General features: G+C 41.6%; 1 pseudogene; it reads left to right on the top strand.

The window, feature by feature from the left end:
* The first annotated feature begins 6409 nt into the window (after nt 1-6409).
* Nucleotides 6410-6528, top strand: LOC136872983 (5S ribosomal RNA; annotated as a pseudogene).
* The last annotated feature ends 14363 nt before the right edge of the window (nt 6529-20891 follow it).

Here is a 20891-nt window from a genome sequence, read left to right on the forward strand (position 1 = left end):
AGGCCTAGGAGTCTACTTTCGTGAGCGTAGTCGTCGATTTCCCACCACTTAGCCTGACCGTGAGACGGCGCTGGCGCTGGGCGTCATCCGGATCGCGAGACAAGTCCGTTACCATATAGGGCATTTCCATCAAAGCTATAGGTTTTATAATGGATTTCAAATCTGTTAATGTGGGTTCGATTCCAACTCTGATACCAATTTTGGGCATGTTTTAAGGACTGGGATTGTGTACATTCAGTGTATGGTAACGTAATGAACAAATACGTGGCTAAAATCACTCTCCTTGTAGTACTTACCACGGTTTTCCACTTCAACGCCAAAGCAGTATCTCTAATATAACACACAGCAACTCCTTCCCCAACTGTGGCTTCATATTTTGGCACATATCTCCTCCTGTACTGATTTTCCCACAATCTGGAGGGTTCAGGGGTGTGAACTGTGGATCTTACCTTGTTTAGGGCCATATGCCAACTTTGAACGGAGGGATATATTTACTATGCGTGTTCCTGTGGTGGTTGGTAGTCTGGTGTGTTGTGTAAATATGAAGAGGAGCGTGTTATGACACACAAAAACACCCCATCCCTTGTGCAGAGTAATTAACCACATGCGATTAAAATCATTGACCCATCCGTAATCGAAAGCCTTAGCGATAGATATTCATCCAAAGACCCGGACATATGTCGCAAATGTACACATCATTAAATTGTGAGGTAACATTGAAGATGAGATGAGAATATGGACCCAAACTGGACATGGAGACAATCTGAAACTTCCGGATTATCTCGATAAGTCCTACGAAATTTCGGCAACACATGTGGGAGGTTCCACAATCCTCCTGACTATTCGAACGTCTTCTGCCATCTTGAATCAGAAACCTTTAGATGTTAGGTACCGTACTTTGTTTCTTGAAATTCGTCACTCTCCTGTTCGATAATCCTGAGGTTAGGCCTAAAGGTGCTCTTAATATTAATGATGGAGTAAAATATAGCTAGATTCTGATCTGAAAAATTTGCTTATTTTTCGTTACCACCACACAATGCCGCGTTCTGCAACAAGTGTACTTAACACCGATAATATTCTACGCGCTCTCTGTTAAGTATTCCGTCTTGTAGGACTCCCACATAGCAACACCAAAGTTGTGCGGTTATAAGGAAACATCAATGCTAATGGTAACAACAAAAAAAAAAAACACATTGCATTACAGCCCTTGAAGGGCCTTGGCCTACCAAGCGGCCGCTGCTCAGTCCGAAGGCCTGCAGATTACGAGGTGCCGTGTGGTCAGCACGACGAATCCTCTCGGCCGTTGTTCTAGGCTTTCTAGACCGGAATGGTAGCAGCTTGAGGTGAGGATTACGGTCGTTTGCCATTGTTTTCCTCACTGAGTCAAAAACGTACTACTGCAGCACGACTGACCTATCAGTAACACCTTTCGTGTTATTCATATACTCTAGCAGAGCACAAAATATCATTTCTCTCAACACCATCAAAACTTCCGTGGCTTGTATACTGTCAAGGTTTCGAATGAGACTGGGATTTCGTATGATGATGATGATCGTGGTGGAAGTATGGGACTTCAGAACAGTTCAATTTTTCTCTAGCCTGTGCCAGGAGATAGGTGCAAAAGTAAAGCACTCATCAGTTCATCATTCAATGCGCATCATCCACTGAATGTCACAATATTGTACTTCGCCTTCTAGCCTATATCGTTCTCTCTAATAACTATAGGATAAGTTCAAAATCTCTGTTACTAGTTCCAGAAGAAGGATGGGGTAGTAGTATTGAGGCCTTGAACAACATTGTGTAAATGATTTTCAATTTTATTATAGTAAGTTAGACCTTTTATGTAGTTCATATACAGTACATTATGTGATCCCTTGCACAATGGAAATTTTAAAACAGAGCTGAATAAAATATGTGACTATTTAACGCTACCTTGGATCTTCTCAACAAACTAAATCACGCAGCAGTTCGAGTCTTCGCCACCCAATATCACGGAGATATTGTGCAATTGGTAAAAAAAAAAAAAAAAAAAATGTAAAAGCTATAATTGCGTTGTTCGTAAGAAAATTTGTCTTAATAGCAACAGCCAATAATTAACATCTTCTAAAGTATTGCTCCTAGAAGCATGATTTTTTAAAATGCTTAGTAGCTTATGTCAATTTTAGAACCACAAAAAAACTCAAAAAAGGAAAATCAGACTTTAGGTCCCTTTCCGCGCAATTTAACCCTTTGACCGCCAGCCTCATACATGGTGTCCATGTCCTATACCGCCAAGGCCTAATGAGCACTTTTTACCTTGCAGTAAATTATTCGTAATAAGTTCTGTTCAATTCATGTAAATTGGATGAGCATTTTTTGTTTCGAAGGTAATACTTCCGACATTTTATTGATGCAAATTAATGCACCTTTATTTTTAAAACGTTTATTTTATGAAGTGATAATTCAAATAAATATTTCCTTTCTTTGAAAAAAAAAATTTCATGATCAAAAACCGGTAAGAAAAAATATTTTTACTATCAAAAGCTGCATTATTTTAGAGAGGTGGTGTTTCCTATGCTATATATAAACTGATAGAGCCTTATGTTCAATATTACAGTTACAATATTTTATTATTATTATTATTATTATTATTATTATTATTATTATTACATAAACGTGAAATTTTCTAATCTTACATTATGTGGAAATGCTGCAGTTCCTGGTTCGTTTTAAGTAAAAAATTACTACTAATGTATATTTCACACATACGTAACGTTCAAAAATTCAGTTTTTGCCTTAAAAATATGATATAAGAAATTATTTACTAATATTTTCACATGTTTATGACGTGCTCTACCAAATGTGCTTAGGGAGGCTCACTACACAATGCCGTGTTCTGCAACAAGTGTACTTAACACTGATAATATTCTACGCTCATCTTACACTGTCTACAAATGTATCTGGTCTTTATTCCATTTACCCCCTTGACTAGTACTACTCTTTCTGAATATGGAACAGTTACGTTCCTTGTTTTTTCGGTAAAATGGTAAGGGGGTCGTTACCCGCCCGCGGGAGCTGAATTGCCGCTTGGCCACCAAGCCACTCAGCAGCACGTTCCTCAAATAAACTTGTTGTATATAGTCTTATTTAACCCAAAACTAGTCCAAAACATGTATTATACATTATTAAAACGAATAAATAACTTGGAAAGTACTTTTTCCAGAACGTCCGATCAATCGGACGTTGGCGTTTTTAGACTGAACCTCGAACGTCCGATCAATCGGATGTTGGCGGTCAAAGGGTTAATATTAAACTTACTTTTCCTATCAACGTGTCATCTAATTTTATTCTTGATGAAAAATGTGTAAATTTTGAGAATAGGCACAGTACGCTTTAGAATGGTTATAAACTCCAAACTAGCGAGGTGAAACTCTGTGTGTCCGCCTCTGTGGTGTAGTGATTAGTGTGATTAGCTGCCACTCCCGAAGGCTCGGGTTCGATTCCAGGCTCTGCCGCGAAATTTCAAAAGTGGTACGAGGGCTGGAACGGGGGTCAACTCAGCCTCGGGGGGTCAATTGAGTAGAGGTGGGTTCTGGGTTCTATTCCCTCCTCAGCCATTCTGGAAGTGGATTTCCGTGGTTTCCCACTTCTCCTCCAGGTAAATGCCGGGATGGTACCTAACTAAAGGCCACGGCCACTTCCTTCCCTCTTCCTTGTCTATCCCTTGCAATCTTCCCAACGCCCACGAAGGCACCTGTTCAGCATAGCAGGTGAGGCCGCATGGACGATGTATTGGTCATCGTCTCCAGTTGTATCCCCCGACCCATTTTCTCACGCTTCGGGACACTGCCCTTGAGGCAGTAGAGGTGGGATCCCTCACTGAGTCTGAGGGAAAAACCAACCCTGGAGGGTAAACAGATTAAGAGAGAGAGAGAGAGAGAGATACTTTGTGTACGTAAAAGTTGAGGTGAGGACAAATATAGCTCCAACACGAAAATGCTCATTAAAATAGTTCATATTATACATTTATGAGAAAAACCGAAGAGATATTAAGAGCAATACTCTAAGAAGTGAATATGTTAACCAATTTGGTATGATTGATGGACAATATCATACTATTCCATCAAGATCGAGAAAGTGTTGCCGACCCTAAAAAGAATCGTCGAAAAGACAGGCGATATCGTACGTAATACTGAGAAATCAATATCAAACCCTATCAGAATATAAGAAAATAAACATTTTTGGTCTGCTCTTTATTTTGTAAGCACATTCGCAGAAAAAAACGCTGTCATCACCCGGGAAATACCATTGAATTGATGTCACATTTCAAGACCAGGTCTAGAATCCAAGAATTGCGTTTCTGAATCTAAAACATTTTGTGTGCACGTGTGACCGTGGTTGGCGTGCCGTGAAGTGTAACGTATTGTTACGTGTCAGCTCTGCGGTACCCCCTTTCTGTACTACTTGGTAGAGGCTAGAGAGTCAGACAACCGAGGGTCTCCCAGGTAGCCTGGAGGGCGACTTGGTAGGGGCTAGAGAGTCAGACAACCGAGGGTCTCCCAGGTGGTCTGGAGGGTGGAGTAGACCTTTCCCTGTATTTTTCTCGTCGGCTGGCTAACCTGTGAGTTTCTGGGAGATGCAACGGGAATATTCCGCCTCTGGTTACATCGCGAATATTCTGGTACACATCGCCCGAGTTATTGAAAGGGAGGTTAGCCGCGGACAGTCAGTTAGTGCTGGACTCGGAGACAGGGTTGGACTTGGAGCTGGAGTCAATGTGAGGTTCAGTTGTGTTGGGGTTCTGTGACTGGGCTGAGGGCGACAGAGGTGTTGGCTCTCGCTAGTGTCCTACCGAGATCTGAACGAGGAGTTGTGGTCACTGTTGTGTCGGAGTCTCCAGTGAGTAGCTGGACTAGAGACGACGTACGGGACGGAAGACTGTGTATTACCTTGGAGTACTGTATGTGCGTATGCTTCTATGCACCGAGCATCGCCGTAGGTCAACAAGGGAAGCAGCTATCGTGCGTTAAATCGTTTTGTGAGGAGTATCGTCCTGCTGTTTAGCACTGTCGAACTGTTGCGGTTTATTTGCGCACTGTGTTTGGTTGTGTGAATTACTGGTATTGCCCCTGGATCCAGACCAAGGAATGGTTATCGCGTGTTGTGTAGTCAGTAGCACTGTGTTCAGACTCAGCGGTCTACACGCAGTGGCTCTATGAGGTGACTGGATTTAGAGAAGGAAAAGTAAGGCGAGTTTGTGAACAGGATTAAAGCCCTCTCAAGTAATTACAGCGGTCTGGGACTTCCTGCTGTGTGTAACGGAATGGAGACTTGTAAATAGACAGCAGTTAGTAAGTGTGGCCATTCATAGTGGAATGGAATTGTGTGTGTATACTGTATGTGTGTCCATTTATTGGGTTATCCACAAGTAAATTAAAGTATTAAAACGGACGCTGTTTTATTCGTAACAGTATTAAAACTTCTGAAAACCACTGACTTTTAATCCTCGAAAAATTCAGGAAAACACTGATATCTTCCGAAATGTCAAACACTACCTGGGGAAACTGGTTACAGAAAATAGGATAGAAGAGAAACGCGGACGTGGGCGGAAAAAGTTATCCAAAGTGTGGAATCTTCGTCAGTATTTCGGTGTTCTGTGTAGAATGAACGTGACAGAGAAGACAAAATAGGAGAACTTAGTCCATAACGATCACCAACATCGTGTGAAGAGACGGCACCAGAAGAGGAAGAAGAGGAAACCAGTAAATATTTATGTGGAAATTGCTAAGCAGGGTGCCTGAGGTAGTCTGTTATAGAGGCCGGCGACTCTCTGTAATGAAGATGTATGTGTATAACACTAAAATATTGTATGAATCCCACACTATGTTCTTCGTCGCAAAAAAATATCGATATAGAAGACTCCTGAGCTTCGGCAACGTTGCGCAATTGATTTACAGCATCTTCTTCAAGTTTGAAGAACGTAATCGGACTGGGAGGGCTGCAAACCTGGCTAACAGAGATTAGCATCGGCCGTGGTTTCGTAAAAACGTATTGTCGTTGCGCCTGATAAAATCACTATCTAACGATGTCGTTGGAGAAATACTAACACGCAATACATAAATACAGCGCTGTAGTTCTAAAATTCTCAGAGAATGTACTCCAAGTCATGGCATGACAAATCCCGGATGTCAAACCATCCTGGCGTTGAAAATTAGTGGTTTACAGCTAGTTAAAATAAACTTCCCTCAATTTGGCGTAAACCAGGCATGGGGAAGACATCTTATGATGATAAAGAAGAAATGCATGTCTAAAAAATGCAGAAGTTTGAAGAAAACATTCCAAGATGTCTCTTTTTATTTGCTATCACACTATTCACTGGAACAAACTTTTGAATTGGTTTATGTTGCTTGTTGCAGTACGGTTATTTTGCAGCTACGGCCATACAATATTGAAAACACCGGTTCTCGTCCGATCACCGCAGCTAAGCAACATTGGGCGTGGTCAGTACTTGGATGGATGACCGCCTGGGAACACCACGTGCTGTGGGCTCAAAAAGCTAACGGCCGTAGCCGTATTGACACACCGGATCTCGTGAAATCTCCGAAGTTAAGCAACATTGGGCGTGGTCAAGAAGTGGATGGGTTGCCACGCGCTGTTGGTTGGGGGTAAGGGAGTGGAGGAGCGGAAAGGAACTGGCCAACTCCGGCTCAGGCACACCTCTGCGGAGGTTTGGACCTGCCTTCAGGCAGAATACACCCTTATGTCTTCATACGAGGATTGTAAAGAAAGTAGTGCCAATGTTGATAGTACACAATATTTAATGAACTAACAAGTACAATTGCATTACATTCCTTCAATGTAGTTAACCGCAAAGTCTATTATCTTTTGACAAATGTGTGGATGCCGTTTGGGACGGATCGCAAGGCGTTCTCTGTTGAGGACAGCGACGGAGCGCCCCACTGCGTCGAAATGGTTGGCCTCGGAGGGGTTCCTTGAAGTTCAGAAAAAGTTGAACTCACAAAGACTCATGTCTGATGAGTAAGGTCGACCTATGCGGTGCAAATCCGCAGTCTCATTCCGATCCGCACGAAATGACCTGACCCATCGTGAAACCTTCCTATCCCGTAATGCATTTTCTCCACAAGCTTCAAGTAATACTCGATATCATCCAGATGCATTTTTGTCACGGGCAACCTCGATTTTAATGCACCAACGCTGATCACAGTTTGAAAACATGCTTTAGAGCGGTGAAATAGACACTCTTCACTTCAACGCCACGCAGCAACAACACTTCCAACTGCATGCCCGATCTGCTGGAAGAGTCTGAATCACGTCGCCACAACTTGATTTTCAGCTCTCGTATATTTCTCAGGCTTAAATCAATCAACTGGGTGAGCAATTTGAATGTATGAACGTAAGGCTGGAGACGTAAGCAGCGAACAGTGTTGACCGAACCGCCGCAGAGGTGTGCCTGAGCCGGTGGTTACGTACGGTAGGGTGGCCAGTTCCTTTCCGCTCCTCCATTCCCTTACCCCACACCAACAGCGCGTGGTAACCCATCCATATTTTGACCACGTCCAATGTTGATTAACTTCGGAGACTCACAGAATCCGGTGTTTCAACACGGCTACCTTGCACCCACTCTCTCGGTCGCACAAAATTGAACTTTAAATGACGGATCCTTACCAGTCGAGGTTCTAAGTTGATATGTTTCTCATAGTGGTTTTCGTAGGCGCGGCCATGGTTTATTGGTATGGGACGCCCCATGCATTTTCTCCGTAATGAAGTACTGTGTCGTAAGGATTTGCGTACAGCCCGACATGCCCCGGTTGGATCGGGCGCCGCTGCTCTCTGGTGAGTTTATGTAATATTTCTCGTCGTGTTATTACCCCAGTAACTTATTTGTAGGAACAAATGACTGAGCGCACGCTAAAGTACACAGTATTATGCTTTCTATTTATACAAACGCAAGTGTACTGCTCTGAAATTCTTACACCGAGCTCGATAGCTGCCGTCGCTTAAGTGCGGCCAGTATCCAGTATTCTGGAGATAGTAGGTTCGAACCCCACTGTCGGCAGTCCTGAAGATGGTTTTCCGCGGTTTCCCATTTTCACACCAGGCAAATGCTGGGGCTGTACCTTAATTAAGGCCACGGCCGCTTCCTTCCCACTCCTAGCCCTTCCCTGTCCCATCGTCGCCATAAGACCTATCTGTATCGGTGCGACGTAAAGCAAATAGCAAAAAAAAAAAAAAAAAAAAGACATTCTTACAGCAGGAACAGAAACGTGCGACCGATGGTGATTTTTGTGCCGTGGATGAGTCATTCGATATCTAAAGGCTGAGGAGTCTTAAAAGTTATCGGCAATCATAACTCATTATGGTTAATAAATAAGGCATTAGGACGAAATTTCTTATTTGCTCATACAGAATGCGGCAGAAACAATAACACATTTTAAATCGCGGCCCATTGTTGGTCGCTGCATCCTAAAGGGAAGAAGCTTTTTCTGTGCGGCATCTAACACGACCTTGGCATTCAGTATGGAGGGCTAGTCAAATGAACATCGCGAATTTGCTGTCGGAATCTTTTTCAAGTGTTCAAAAAGTGTCTTAAGAACACAGCATTTGTTTCGACAACATTCTGAATTCGGGCGGAATGGACAGCGGTAGACGATTTCGAGACGGGCGAGGCAGTTCAGAGCAAGAGCAACTGAATCAAAAGACACGCCAGGTGCTAATTCACGTGCGGTTCGCACCCAAGAGAATGTTACAAGAAGCCAGGAAACATCCAAGATCTGAAAAATAGTGTTCGCACCGAAATTGAGCGGCAGTGGTAAAGAAGTAGGGGGCTGGAAATAATAATAATATTGCATTGAAAATTACTCACATGTGTTCAGGACTCCATTTTGAATATTATTAGGACCGGAAATGTTGCATTATTGGTGATTCTTGTGGGTAATATTGGTAATAATTGCACATAAGAAGTAGAAGGGTATATTTATGATTGCCATTTTTGTTTCCAGAGATGTTATGATATAGAGTGGTTACTTTGACTTTAAGCAAAGCATGGAACTTCAGACATGTGAGGAAAGCATGGAAGTTACAATGCAAAGCATGGATGTTACAACATAAAGCATGGATGTTACAAATCCTCTAATTTAGTAGCTGTAACTTATCTTTGCAAAGTCAGGCCAAGCTCTGCAATTAGAACAGTCGCCCCCTTCGAGAGGCTCTTAATTATCGCCGCGGCGCATACTGCCCGCACGGCAAGAAAATAATAATTTAGTAGCTGTAACCTATCTTTGCAAAATGCAGACTAAGCTCTGTTATGAGAATAACATCTTTGCATTGTAACTTCCATGCTTTATGCTGTAACATCAATGCTTTGCATTGTAACTTCCATGTTTTCCTCGCCCATCTGAAGTTCCTTGCCTGCTGTAAAGTCAAAGTAACCACTCTATACCATAACATCTCTGGAAACAAAGATGGCTATCATGAATACTTGGTCTGCTGCCTGGAGAAGCTGTCCCACTTTAACGTGATTGTTGTGCCGTGTCCTCCTCCTAAAGCTAATAAGTAAAACAGATTACAGGTGGTGAATATCGGTGACTTTTTGAACCAAGAATGTGCGGTAATTAAAGAAAATTCTTCAGCATGATCACATGAATAGTATTATGCTAAATTAAACGTAGTGAAATTCTTACAAAACGGACAACGAACGGAATTTTGCCCTTCTTGACCATGATAATGATAATTATAAAATTAATTTCTGTTTCATTTTATTAAATTTAATGTTAGTATAAGGGGTAGCGTGCCAGCCTCTTACCCGGAGGCCCCGAGTTCGATTCCCGGCCAGGGCAGGGATTTTTACCTCGACCTGAGGGCTGGTTCGAGGTCCACTCAGCCTAAGTTCTTAGAATTGAGGAACTATCTGACGGTGAGATAGCGGCCCCGGTCTCGGAAGCCAAGAATAATGGCCGAGAGGATTCGTCGTGCTGACCACACGACACCTCGCAATCTGCAGGCCTTCGGGCTGAGCAGCGGTCGCTTGGTAGGCCAAGGCCCTTCAGGGGCTGTAGTGCCATGGGGTTTGGTTTGGTTTGGTTTTATAAGGTAACTGAATCTAAATATTTTCATTCCGTCCGGGAAGGCGGAGGTGGGCCTCTTAGACATTGACGCCGTGTGTCAGGGCAGGAGATTTGTATCGGAGAAGGAGATGTTCGGAGAAGATGAGAGAGTTAGCGGCCGTGGCCTATACCACGAACTGCCCCGGTATTCGCCTTAATGCGGGAGAATGGAAAACCACGGAAAACCATTCTCATGACAGCCGATGGTGTGAGCCAGCCCTTCTCCGTCTCCCAAATGCAGAGGCAAAAAGCTACGGTAGAACAATGGCCACCCCTCCTCTGCTCTGCTCGGTTGACCGGTCGGAGTGCAGAGCTGTCGGACCACGGATCAGCCGTGGCCACTTTGTGAGTAGAGACGCACTCTTGTGTCCGCCGCCCAATAAATTAGCACATGCTACGTTATTGATCATAATAATAATAATGTTCATTTGTGAGCAATTATGACAAAAGGCTCTTTTTAATCTACCACAATAATGACATAAGTTATAAATGTAAGTGAATATATTTCGGCCATTTTAAATATCTGCATTCTCAAAAATACTCATTTATGTGTTTATGGTGCATAACAAATCAATCAATCAATCAATCAATCAATCAATCAATCAATCAATCAATCAATCAATCAATCAATCAATCAATCAATCAATCAATCAATCAATCAATCAATCAATCAATCAATCAATCAATCAATCAATCAATCAATCAATCAATCAATCAATCAATCAATCAATCAATCAATCAATCAATCAATCAATCAATCAATCAATCAATCAATCAATCAATCAATCAATACTGATCTGCATTTAGGGCAGTCGCCCAGGTAGCAGATTCCCTATCTGTTGTTTCCTAGTCTTTTCTTAAATGATTGCAAAGACATTGTAAATTTATTGAACATCTCTCTTTGGTAAGTTATTCCAGTCCCTAACTCCTCTTTCTATAAACGAATATTTCCCCCAAGTTGTCCTCTTGAATTCGAACTTTATGTTCATATTGCGATCTTTCCTACTTTTAAAGACACCACTCAAACTTATTCGTCTACTGATGTCATTCCACGCCATCTCTCCACTGACAACTCAGAACATACAACTTAGTCGAGCAGCTCGTCTCCTTTCTCCCAGTTCTTCCCACCTCAAACTTTGCAACGCTACTCTTTTGTCGGAAATCACCCAGAAAAAATCGAGCTGCTTTTCCTTGGAATTTTTCCAGTTCTTGAATCAAGTAATCCTGGTGAGGGTCCCGTACACTGGAACCATACTCTAGTTGGGGTCTTACCAGAGACTTATATGCCCTCTTCTTTACATCCCTATATGATCATCTAGGTATTCTGCATTATGGTAGGTCTTGTCATGGGATGAACCTCTTCCACTGTTGCCTGTCCTGTGCCAAGTTTTTCATGTTCAAATATTTATTTCCTTGGCTATTGTACAAAATTTGATACGTTTTCCTTCCTCTTCCTCGTTTGCCTTTCACCATTCCTTTTATTCCTTCTTTCAGTAAACAGTCCCTCCTCAAACAATGTCCGATCCAATTCAATTTTCTCCTTCTAATGATTTGCAACATACTTCGTTCTCGTAATACCTTATCATTCCTTACTAGGTCTTCCCATTTTACTCGTTCTATTCTCCTCCATACCCACATCTCTAGTGCCTCCAATCTTCTCTTATCTTCCTTTCTCAATGTCCAAGTCTCCGCGCCATACAGTGCTATGCTCCAAATATAACACTTAGCAAGACTTTTCCTCAAATGTTTATTTAGTGGTCCACAAAGTAATTTTGATTCTTTTCTTGAAGCCTTCTTTTGCTATAGAAATTCTTTCCTTAATCCTTAATCATTACTAAAACCCCCTAGATACCCTCATAACCATGTGCAGAGATCTGTACTCTTTGTTTACAATCATATTTATATGATTACCCCAATGAAGATATTTCCTGATATTGAGACCTAGGTACTTACAATGATCCCCAAAAGGAACTTTCAACCCATCAACGCAGTAATTAAAACTGAGAGGACTTTTCCTATTTGTCAAACTCTCAACCTGACTTTTAACCCTGTTTATCTTCATACCATAGCCTATTGTTCATGTTTTTGAATTGGCTACACCTTCCTCCACTGGCACCTGTAACACGCACATTTTACCTAGTTCTAGCCAAACGGTACATTTCGAACTGAAGTATGTGTTATCTGGCTGTGCCGCAGTTCTTTCTTCCATCTCCAGACAGCGACAGGTTACGGTCATAGGAGTATTTACCCTCGAGTGTGAAGTCACGGATAGGCCTAATAACGTGTCTGAAGGAGATGGAAAAGAAATTGAGCTTTCACTTTCTACCCTTGTGCTAATGATGCCAAAACAGCACTGAGCAACAGTAAGAGGTTGTTGTTCTACATGTTTTGTTTCTCTATATGTTGCGGTGTTAGAATTAAAGAAGTGGACAGCATTCTGAAATACATTCCAAACCTCCATTAGAAAATTAAAGCCTCGAAGAGTAAAATTATCTAGCTAAACCTTCAACTGTTCCACAACACACAACAGGTAATATCCAAGAAAGAAAAAAATGGAATATGACTCTATACGAATCGGATTAGTACTGTATATATCAGGAATTTATTTAATTTTGCCCCATCTAAAGGCAAATGATAGTGATGCGAGTAGTGTGACTGTTGTTTCAAAGGGTAAAATTACAAGTTCATCGGAGTTTCTATTGAACTCAACAAACTTACACAAGCTTGTATCAGAAAATCATTCATAGTCCCTGTTTCACGTCGCATCAGCACATAATATTTTCAGCAGTGCTGAGAGAAGAAAGGACTGTAACGGTTCAAATCCCGTTACAAGATGATATCTGTATTTTTATTATTTTATCTGTATTATTATTATTATTATTATTATTATTATTATTATTATTATTATTATTATTATTATTATTATGTCCGTATTATTATGTTATCTGTGATATTGGTACTATTATTGTAATTATCAGTTTTATTCAATTCGATTTTGCAATTGCCTGTTGCTTGCAAGATTGTACTTAGATGTATGCATATATACGTATGTGTAGAATACCACTCAATACCTGTACAGTGAGAATTGTTGTATATATCAGAGATTGGAAGTGACGTTGTTATATTGCGATACCACTGGCGATTCTGCCAAGTCATCGCCACTTCATGGCTACGGCATTGTATTTATTTAGATATGCGCTCACGGAGTTAGCCGCCTCCGGGCTATTTCACCACTGTATGTAATATTTGCCGCGTAGGTGGGAGTATGTCATTATTATTTCTGGAGATTACGTAGCTGTGTCAACCAACGTCTATATAAGGTGGATGCATATTGTAGCGTCAGTCATTAGTTATACGGATGCAGTACAGTGAAGTAGTCTACTAGATCAAGAGGCCTTAGTTGGTCAGTCAACCAGTGTGAACGAGAGATGGTGAAGACTCAGTGAGCCACTATTGGTCATTAAGAGAGTGAGACCAAATGGTTGGTCCGTCACTTAGTGGGAGACACGGACGTAAGGGCTTACCATGAAGTCAGAGAGGGCAACCCTGGACCTGCCAAGAGGTCATACCATATTGACTTACAAAGAAGTCAGATGATATGGAGAAGAAGCAGTCACAAGGATGTATCACCAAGTTAGGCGTGACACATCTACAGTAAACACCAGATCAAAGGAATACGTCGTAATTACACTAAAAGTGTTGAAGGTACAGTCAAGTGAATCAGTGAGGGAAATATTTTGTATAAATTGTTAAATGTCCGGTCAAGAAGAATTCAAATTCATGCCTAGTTTCTTTCAGTTGCAATGTCATAATTTCATATTCTCATCTGTTTTATCGCAACAAGACTCACTATTTTTTGATATATTATTTAAAGAATATGTATTGTTCTATCAAACGAATTCATAGTTTTATTTCAATGAAAGTAAAATATCTTAACCTCAAAATGAATGGGGAAACCGAACGCCAATCTCCTTTTCCCAGAACTTATATGGTATGTTGTCAAAAGTAAGCTTATTACCCCACACCCTAGAGATAGTCAAGAGTCTCATTCTATTATTGCTGTACTGAGTGACAGCTGGCGCCCTTCAAATAACGTATGTGTAAGTAAGCAGGTAACAAGTAAGAGTGAGTACAAGGTCCGACGAGTGTGTATTTTATTTAATGAATGTTAATTTTCATAATTTCCATTTTATATGCAGATATTCAGATTTTTCAAGTAAAATGCAGATTTATATGTTTGTAAATATAGTCAGCGACTCAGGAACATGTTTACAGGACTAAAAGTAAATAAATAAATAAATAAATAAATAAATAAATAAATAAATAAATAAATAAATAAATAAATAAATAAATAAATAAATAAATAAATAAATAAATAAATAAATAAATAAATAAATAAATCCAGGGCCCCTGAAGTGTAGGTCACGATTCTGATGATTTAGCCAAGGAACCGAACACAAATGTTTTGCTTATATCAGTGTCACTCTTCGTTTAGTTACGTATACATTATTTTTAAACTGTGCACAATCTTTCAAAAACATTATCACGTTTTGCAGCTAATGCACAATATACACTGACTGAGCAAATATCATGGGATAGTGGAGCACTGATGCGCAGGTGTGTTGTCTGCACACCACACGCCCCCTGTGCCAGCGGCGGTTGTATAGGAGACCTTGTGAGCAGTGGCTGTGCATGTGACAAGTGTAACATGGAACGTCGTCGTGAGCTGACACCGTTCGAACGGGGTATGGTGGTCGGTGCCCGACGCATGGGAAGTGCGATTTCGGAAGTGGTGCGGGAATTCGGATTCACACCATCAACCGTATCCAGGGTGTATCGTGAATGGTTAAATGCGGGTGTCACCGTCCACAACAAACCAACGACCGGCCGTCCAGCCACCCTCGATGACCGTGACCGGCGACATTTGAGACGGATTGTCAATAATAACAGACGGGCAAACGTGCAACAAATTACGGCTCAATTCAACACAGGCCGTGCTAGACACGTCTCCCATTGGACAACCCGTAGGAACATGGGTTCTATGGGGTATGGGAGCCGGCGCCGCACACGGTTGCCACTGTTAACCCTACGTCATCGATCACAACGACGCGCATTTGTCGCCAGTCACCAGGGATGGACACTGGAACAATGGCGTAACGTGATATCGTCGGACGAATCACGATTTCAACTGCACCATGCCAATGGGAGGCACCGTGTATGGCGCAGACCACATGAAGCGATGGATCCCGTCTGCCTCGAAGGTGTGGTCCAGGTCGCTGGTGTATCTTTTATGATCTGGGGTGCATTTTCCTGGTATGGAATGGGCCCCCTAGTTGTTCTGGAAGAGACTTTGAACAGTACGCGGTATGTTGAGCTGCTCGGAGACCATCTCCACCCATTTTTGGCCTTCCAGCGCCCAGACGGTACTGCGGTGTTTCAAGAGGATAACGCGCCGCCACATCGCTCCCACTTCGCCCGGGAATGGTTCCAGGAACATGCAGCGGAGGTCCAACGACCGCCATGGCCACCCAGATGCCCCGATATGAACCCTATCGAGCATATCTGGGATGTTCTGGAACGCAGGCTCCGTGCCATGGATCCTGCACCCACGAACAGACCAGCATTGGCGGCCGCTCTGCAAACGATTTGGTGTCAGATGCGTCCAGAGGACTACCAGGGACTTGTCGACTCACTTCCACAGCGTCTCACTGCAGTTCGCAGGGCCAGAGGAGGCCCTACACGCTATTAGGTGACAATCCCATGACATTTGCTAAGTCAGTGCATATGCTTTGCTGTATATTTTAATAGATCTACAACCAAGCCCCAAGGCGCTACACCCTGCTAGGCGTTGGCCCACCAGGCGACCGCTGCTCAGCCCGAAGGCCTGCAAATTACTAGGTGATTCTTTGTCAATGTCTCGGTCGTTATTCTTGGTTTTCTAGACCGGAGCCACCATCTTACCGCCAGATAGCTCCTCCCTTGCAATCACGTAGGCTGAATGGACCTCAAACCAACCGTCAGGACTAGATATTACTGGACTTCCCTCAACGTTAAAAATAGGCACCACCAAGAGCTGTCTAGGAACGAGTGGGATGGGAGCAGGAGGAAGCGCATTTGCCAGTTTTCTTTCTGCAGTGCAGTGTTTAATTGTTTCAAGTTTGCTGCGCAAGCGATCGAGCAGAGTATGAAATAGTACGACAAGATATTGCAACACCGCGCATCACTCCATGTGGAGTTGACAAGCAACTGTCATCCAGCATTCTCAGGTTTTCATTGGGTACCGCTTGACTCTCATTGGTGCGGCTTAGGTCAAAGAATATCTCCTCTTACTTTATTGAAACTGTCATTGGCGTGGCACAAGACAAGGAACATCAAAGCCGCACCTCATGGTAACGTTTAGAGAAGTCCAGTAATAAATGTCCCTTACCTGGCCGGGAATCAAACCCGGGGCTTCGGTGTGGGGGACGGGCACGCTACCCCTAGACCGTGGGGCCGGCTTCAATCTTGGGACTGTACTTAATCAACCGAGCGAGTTGGCCATGCGGTTAGGGTCGCGTAGCTGTAAGCTTGCATTCGGGAGATGGTGGGTTCGAATACCGCTGTCGGCAGCCTTTAAGATAGTTCTCCGTGGTTTCCTATTTTCATTCCAGGTAAATGCTGAACCTCAATTAAGGCCACGGCCGATTCCCTCCCAATCCTGTTATTTTCCTATCCTTATGTCGCCCAAGAACTACCTGAAAAAGGAAACATATGGCAAACGTACTATTGAAAAAGAAACAATTAATATAATGACATGCTTCGTTCTAAATATATCATCATCAGATTCTATCATACCACACTCAAGTTTATGTTCATTTTTGTTTAAATTCTTATGAACTTGAAAATCTGGAATTTAACTAAATGAAACCCTGTTCTTTCTCTACTCCAACATACAATAAAATTAACTATTAGTGCAGCTAAAACTGTATTCTGTATTATATAGACAATGCTACATATTTCCTGCGAATAATCCGAACATTTACGAACCTAAACATTCCACAGACTCAGTTAGTTCTGATAACGGATGTTCTACTTTATTACAATTTGCGTTCAAACGACAGGAAATTATGTTATATTGTCACAAATTTCAAAACTGAAAATACACTACTGATCCCTTGTGTACCTGAAAAGTTGAGACAAGCCTCTGAAGCTTATACCACTTCTCTCCTCACTAGTTTCTTCTCTGAAAATTCTCTCCTAATCTATGACGGTGTACTAAATTGTAAGTGCCTTGTCGTTTCACGATTTATCTAAATAAAGAGGAACGGAGGAGGAAGGACGAGATAAAACCTCTTGACTGACGTTCAAGCATCTCGAGGAAAGGCAAGGAGTTTTATTTTGAAGAAATAAAAGGAAGACGTTTAGGACGCGCAAGTAAATACAGTGAATTCAACGAAGGAGTAATTTCTTCCTGGATACATTTCGTGCTCCGGTAATGGCTTCCTTCTCACAGAAGAATGAATGTACTTCTCGCAGCTTTGCTCCCCATTAGAGAAATGCTCGCAGAATCATCACCACTTCTGGGTTATTTTTGTCTTTACTTTCTCCTGTTTATCTCTAAACATCTCACAGATATAATAACTAGAGCTTGGGTTTTGATGTCCTATAAACAATGAAAAACTTCACTCTAAAAAGGGGAGGTTAATTTGTGGGTATCGAAATAACCACGTCACGTCTGATATAGAATTGATTTTGATGCTAAAACATATCTCTTCTTTCTTTGCTATTTGCTATAGGTCTCATGGCGACGATGGGATAGGAAAGGCCTAGGAATGGGAAGGAAATAGCCGTGGCCTTAATTAAAGTACAGCCCCAGAATTTGCCTGGTGTGAAAATGGGAAACCACAGACAACCATCTTCAGGGCTGCCGACAGTGGGATTCGAAGCCACTATCTCTCGGATGCAAGCTCACAGCTGCGCGCTCCTAACCGCACGGCCAACTCGCCCGGTAAAACATTTCCTAGCAGACAATATATGGGTCTCCATATTATGAAAAACGTCAAATTATGCCATTTCCCGAATTTTAACGAAAGTTGAAGGGCTAACGGACACGGAAAGGCTTCAAATTGTGAATCTTGGATATCTCTATCAAACAGAAAAACTAATTTCGAAAATCACTTCCGCCCTAAATGCAGTTCCGAAAAAACTACCTAAAATCGCTCGTTTCTTCACTAGTTTTCTTTCTGATTCTAATCCTAGCCAAATTAACTTATTTACTTAATTATTTATGTAATGTCTTCCTTTTTTTCAATACCTTCATTCGTTTCTGGATTTTTTGAAGAATGTCCGCACTGAATGTGGTTATAAGAACTTAAGTGAACTCTCATTAGCGCTCGTAGTGGTAGAGGAAGTCAAACTGCTAACCTAATCGACCGAATGACCTTTGTAATTTTTAGGAATACATAAATACTATATTCTTATACCATATTACATTTTATTTACCGAAAATTCGTAGCTCATACCCCTAGGATATTTACAACTTTGAGTTGCTTGCCTAAAGGGGTAGAACTTTGGATTTTTTACTAATTTTCAGAAACTAAGGGAGGTTTGGTTAATAATATGTAGATAAATCAATACATATCACGAAATGGGGTCTCTAAAGCAAAATATGAACACAATTCCAAATTACTCCTATCGTTTCATTTTCCAATGAATTTCAGTTTTTGTTTTTGAATTTTCTAAGGCCGTTTCTTACTGGACAATGCTTTGCTGTACAGTCAAATTTGTTAAGTTATATCCAGAAACCTTACTAAGTATGAAGCTCCAGCATAAGCCTATTGAATTTGAGAACAACAGGTCATCCCTGTAGAGTTAGGCCTACTGGAGAGTAGAATGGTTAAAATCGTCGTCGTCGGATATTTTTCAGATTGTACGGCCACCTGTCGCCAAACATGAGTGGGACCTGGTGGTGATGTATTGTCACTGTTAGAGTATGGATGTTTAGGCAGTAATAGATTAGAATTCAAACTTACTGAAGTGAATAGCAAGTATATTCTACCCTGCATAACAGTTATACTATGAGATTTGCATAAATATTAGGGGTACGGACTAGAAGAACCCCTAGAATTTTTGTTACTCTCGCTAGGCGGGTCGGACGTCGACGACACTTCCTACTAACCAAATTAATAATGCTATTGTTTTTACGTCCCATTAAATAGTTTCGACGGTTTTCGGAGACGCCGAGGTGCCGGAATTTTGTCCCATAGGAGTTCTTTCATGTGCCAGTAAATCTACCGACACAAGGCTGACGTATTTGAGCACCTTCAAATACCAGCGGACTGAGCCAGAATCGAACCTGCCAAGTTGTGGTTAGAAGGCCAGCGCCTCAACCGTCTGAACCACACAGCCTGGCAATAACCAAATTATTTTGCATTCTGACCTATTAACTGCCTAAATTCCTAGGTCTAGTTATTATCAATGGTCAATGGCTCTTCTTCCTTAATTCCTTTTGACTTTCATACCGTGATGTGGCTGTGAGGATAGAACGCATAATCATTCCAGTTTCCACTAAAACACGCGCTGGACAATATTCCAAAGTATTTTTAAGCAAGTGATGGAATCCTTTCCTGTAAGTTTTGTAATATTCGGATTGCTTACAAGTTGTCATATCGCACCTTTATCAGAACACTATGAAAATTTAATGTTAATATTATACATTCATGGTAGTAGAAAGTAATGTTCGTATTCCAGAATAACTACATTTTCCATAATTTCCACAAATCTCCAACAATCTCTGCTGACAACAGTATTAAAAGAAAAATGATAAGACCAATCTCCATAAATACACGTCACTACCTATCTATGAACTAAAAACCCTTCAAAATGCCTTGAAATTAAAAAAAGAGAATTATATCAAGATGTTATATTCAAAATGTATTTTTTCTTCTTCTCTCGGTGCCTATCCGTTTCGAATGTTGGCGATCATGATGGCTATTTTTGTCTTGTTTGTGGCAGCGCGGAACACTTCAGCTAATGACGTATTGCACCAGTCACTAAGATTGGCAAGCCAAGATATTCGTCTTCTTCCAGGACCTCTTTTGCTGTTGATTTTCCCCTGAAATATTTTATGGAGTAGGTTTTATCTATTTGTGTTGCGCATGTTATGTCCCAGATATTGCAGCTTTCGGGATTTCACTATCTTGATCAACTGAGGTGTTGTATTCATCCTTCTCATTACTTCCACGTTTGTCATTCTCTGGGTCAAAGATATTCGCAGGATCCGCCTATAAAGCCATGTTTCAAAGGTCTCCAGCTTCTTCTCTGTGTTTTTATTTAAGGTCCATGCCTCTACACCATATAAAAGAACAGAAAATACATAACAGTGCACAAGTCTGATTTTAGTCCCTAAAGTTAGATTGTGGCTTTTAAACACATTACTCATTTTCTGTATTTAGTGAGAAGAATAGATTTTTTTTAACTTTATGCTAGCTGTTAAGGGATTACGGAAGAGCTTATTTAACTCACAGCCTCTTAAATAGTGAACGCTGAAGGACATACAATTTTTTCTTACAATTTGTTTTACGTTACATCGACACAGATGCGTCTTATTGCGACGATGCGATAGGAAACTGTTAGAAGTGGAAAGGAACCGGCCGTGACCTTAATTAAGGTACAGCTCAAGTATTTTCCTGGTATGAAAATGGGAAATCACGAAAAGCCATCTTCAGGGCTACCGAGATTGGGGTTCGAATCGACTATCTCCCTAATGCAAGCTCACAGCTGCGCAACCCTTACTACCCGACAAACATG

Source organism: Anabrus simplex, chromosome 4, assembly GCF_040414725.1.
Source record: "Anabrus simplex isolate iqAnaSimp1 chromosome 4, ASM4041472v1, whole genome shotgun sequence".
NCBI classification, from domain to species: domain Eukaryota; kingdom Metazoa; phylum Arthropoda; class Insecta; order Orthoptera; family Tettigoniidae; genus Anabrus; species Anabrus simplex.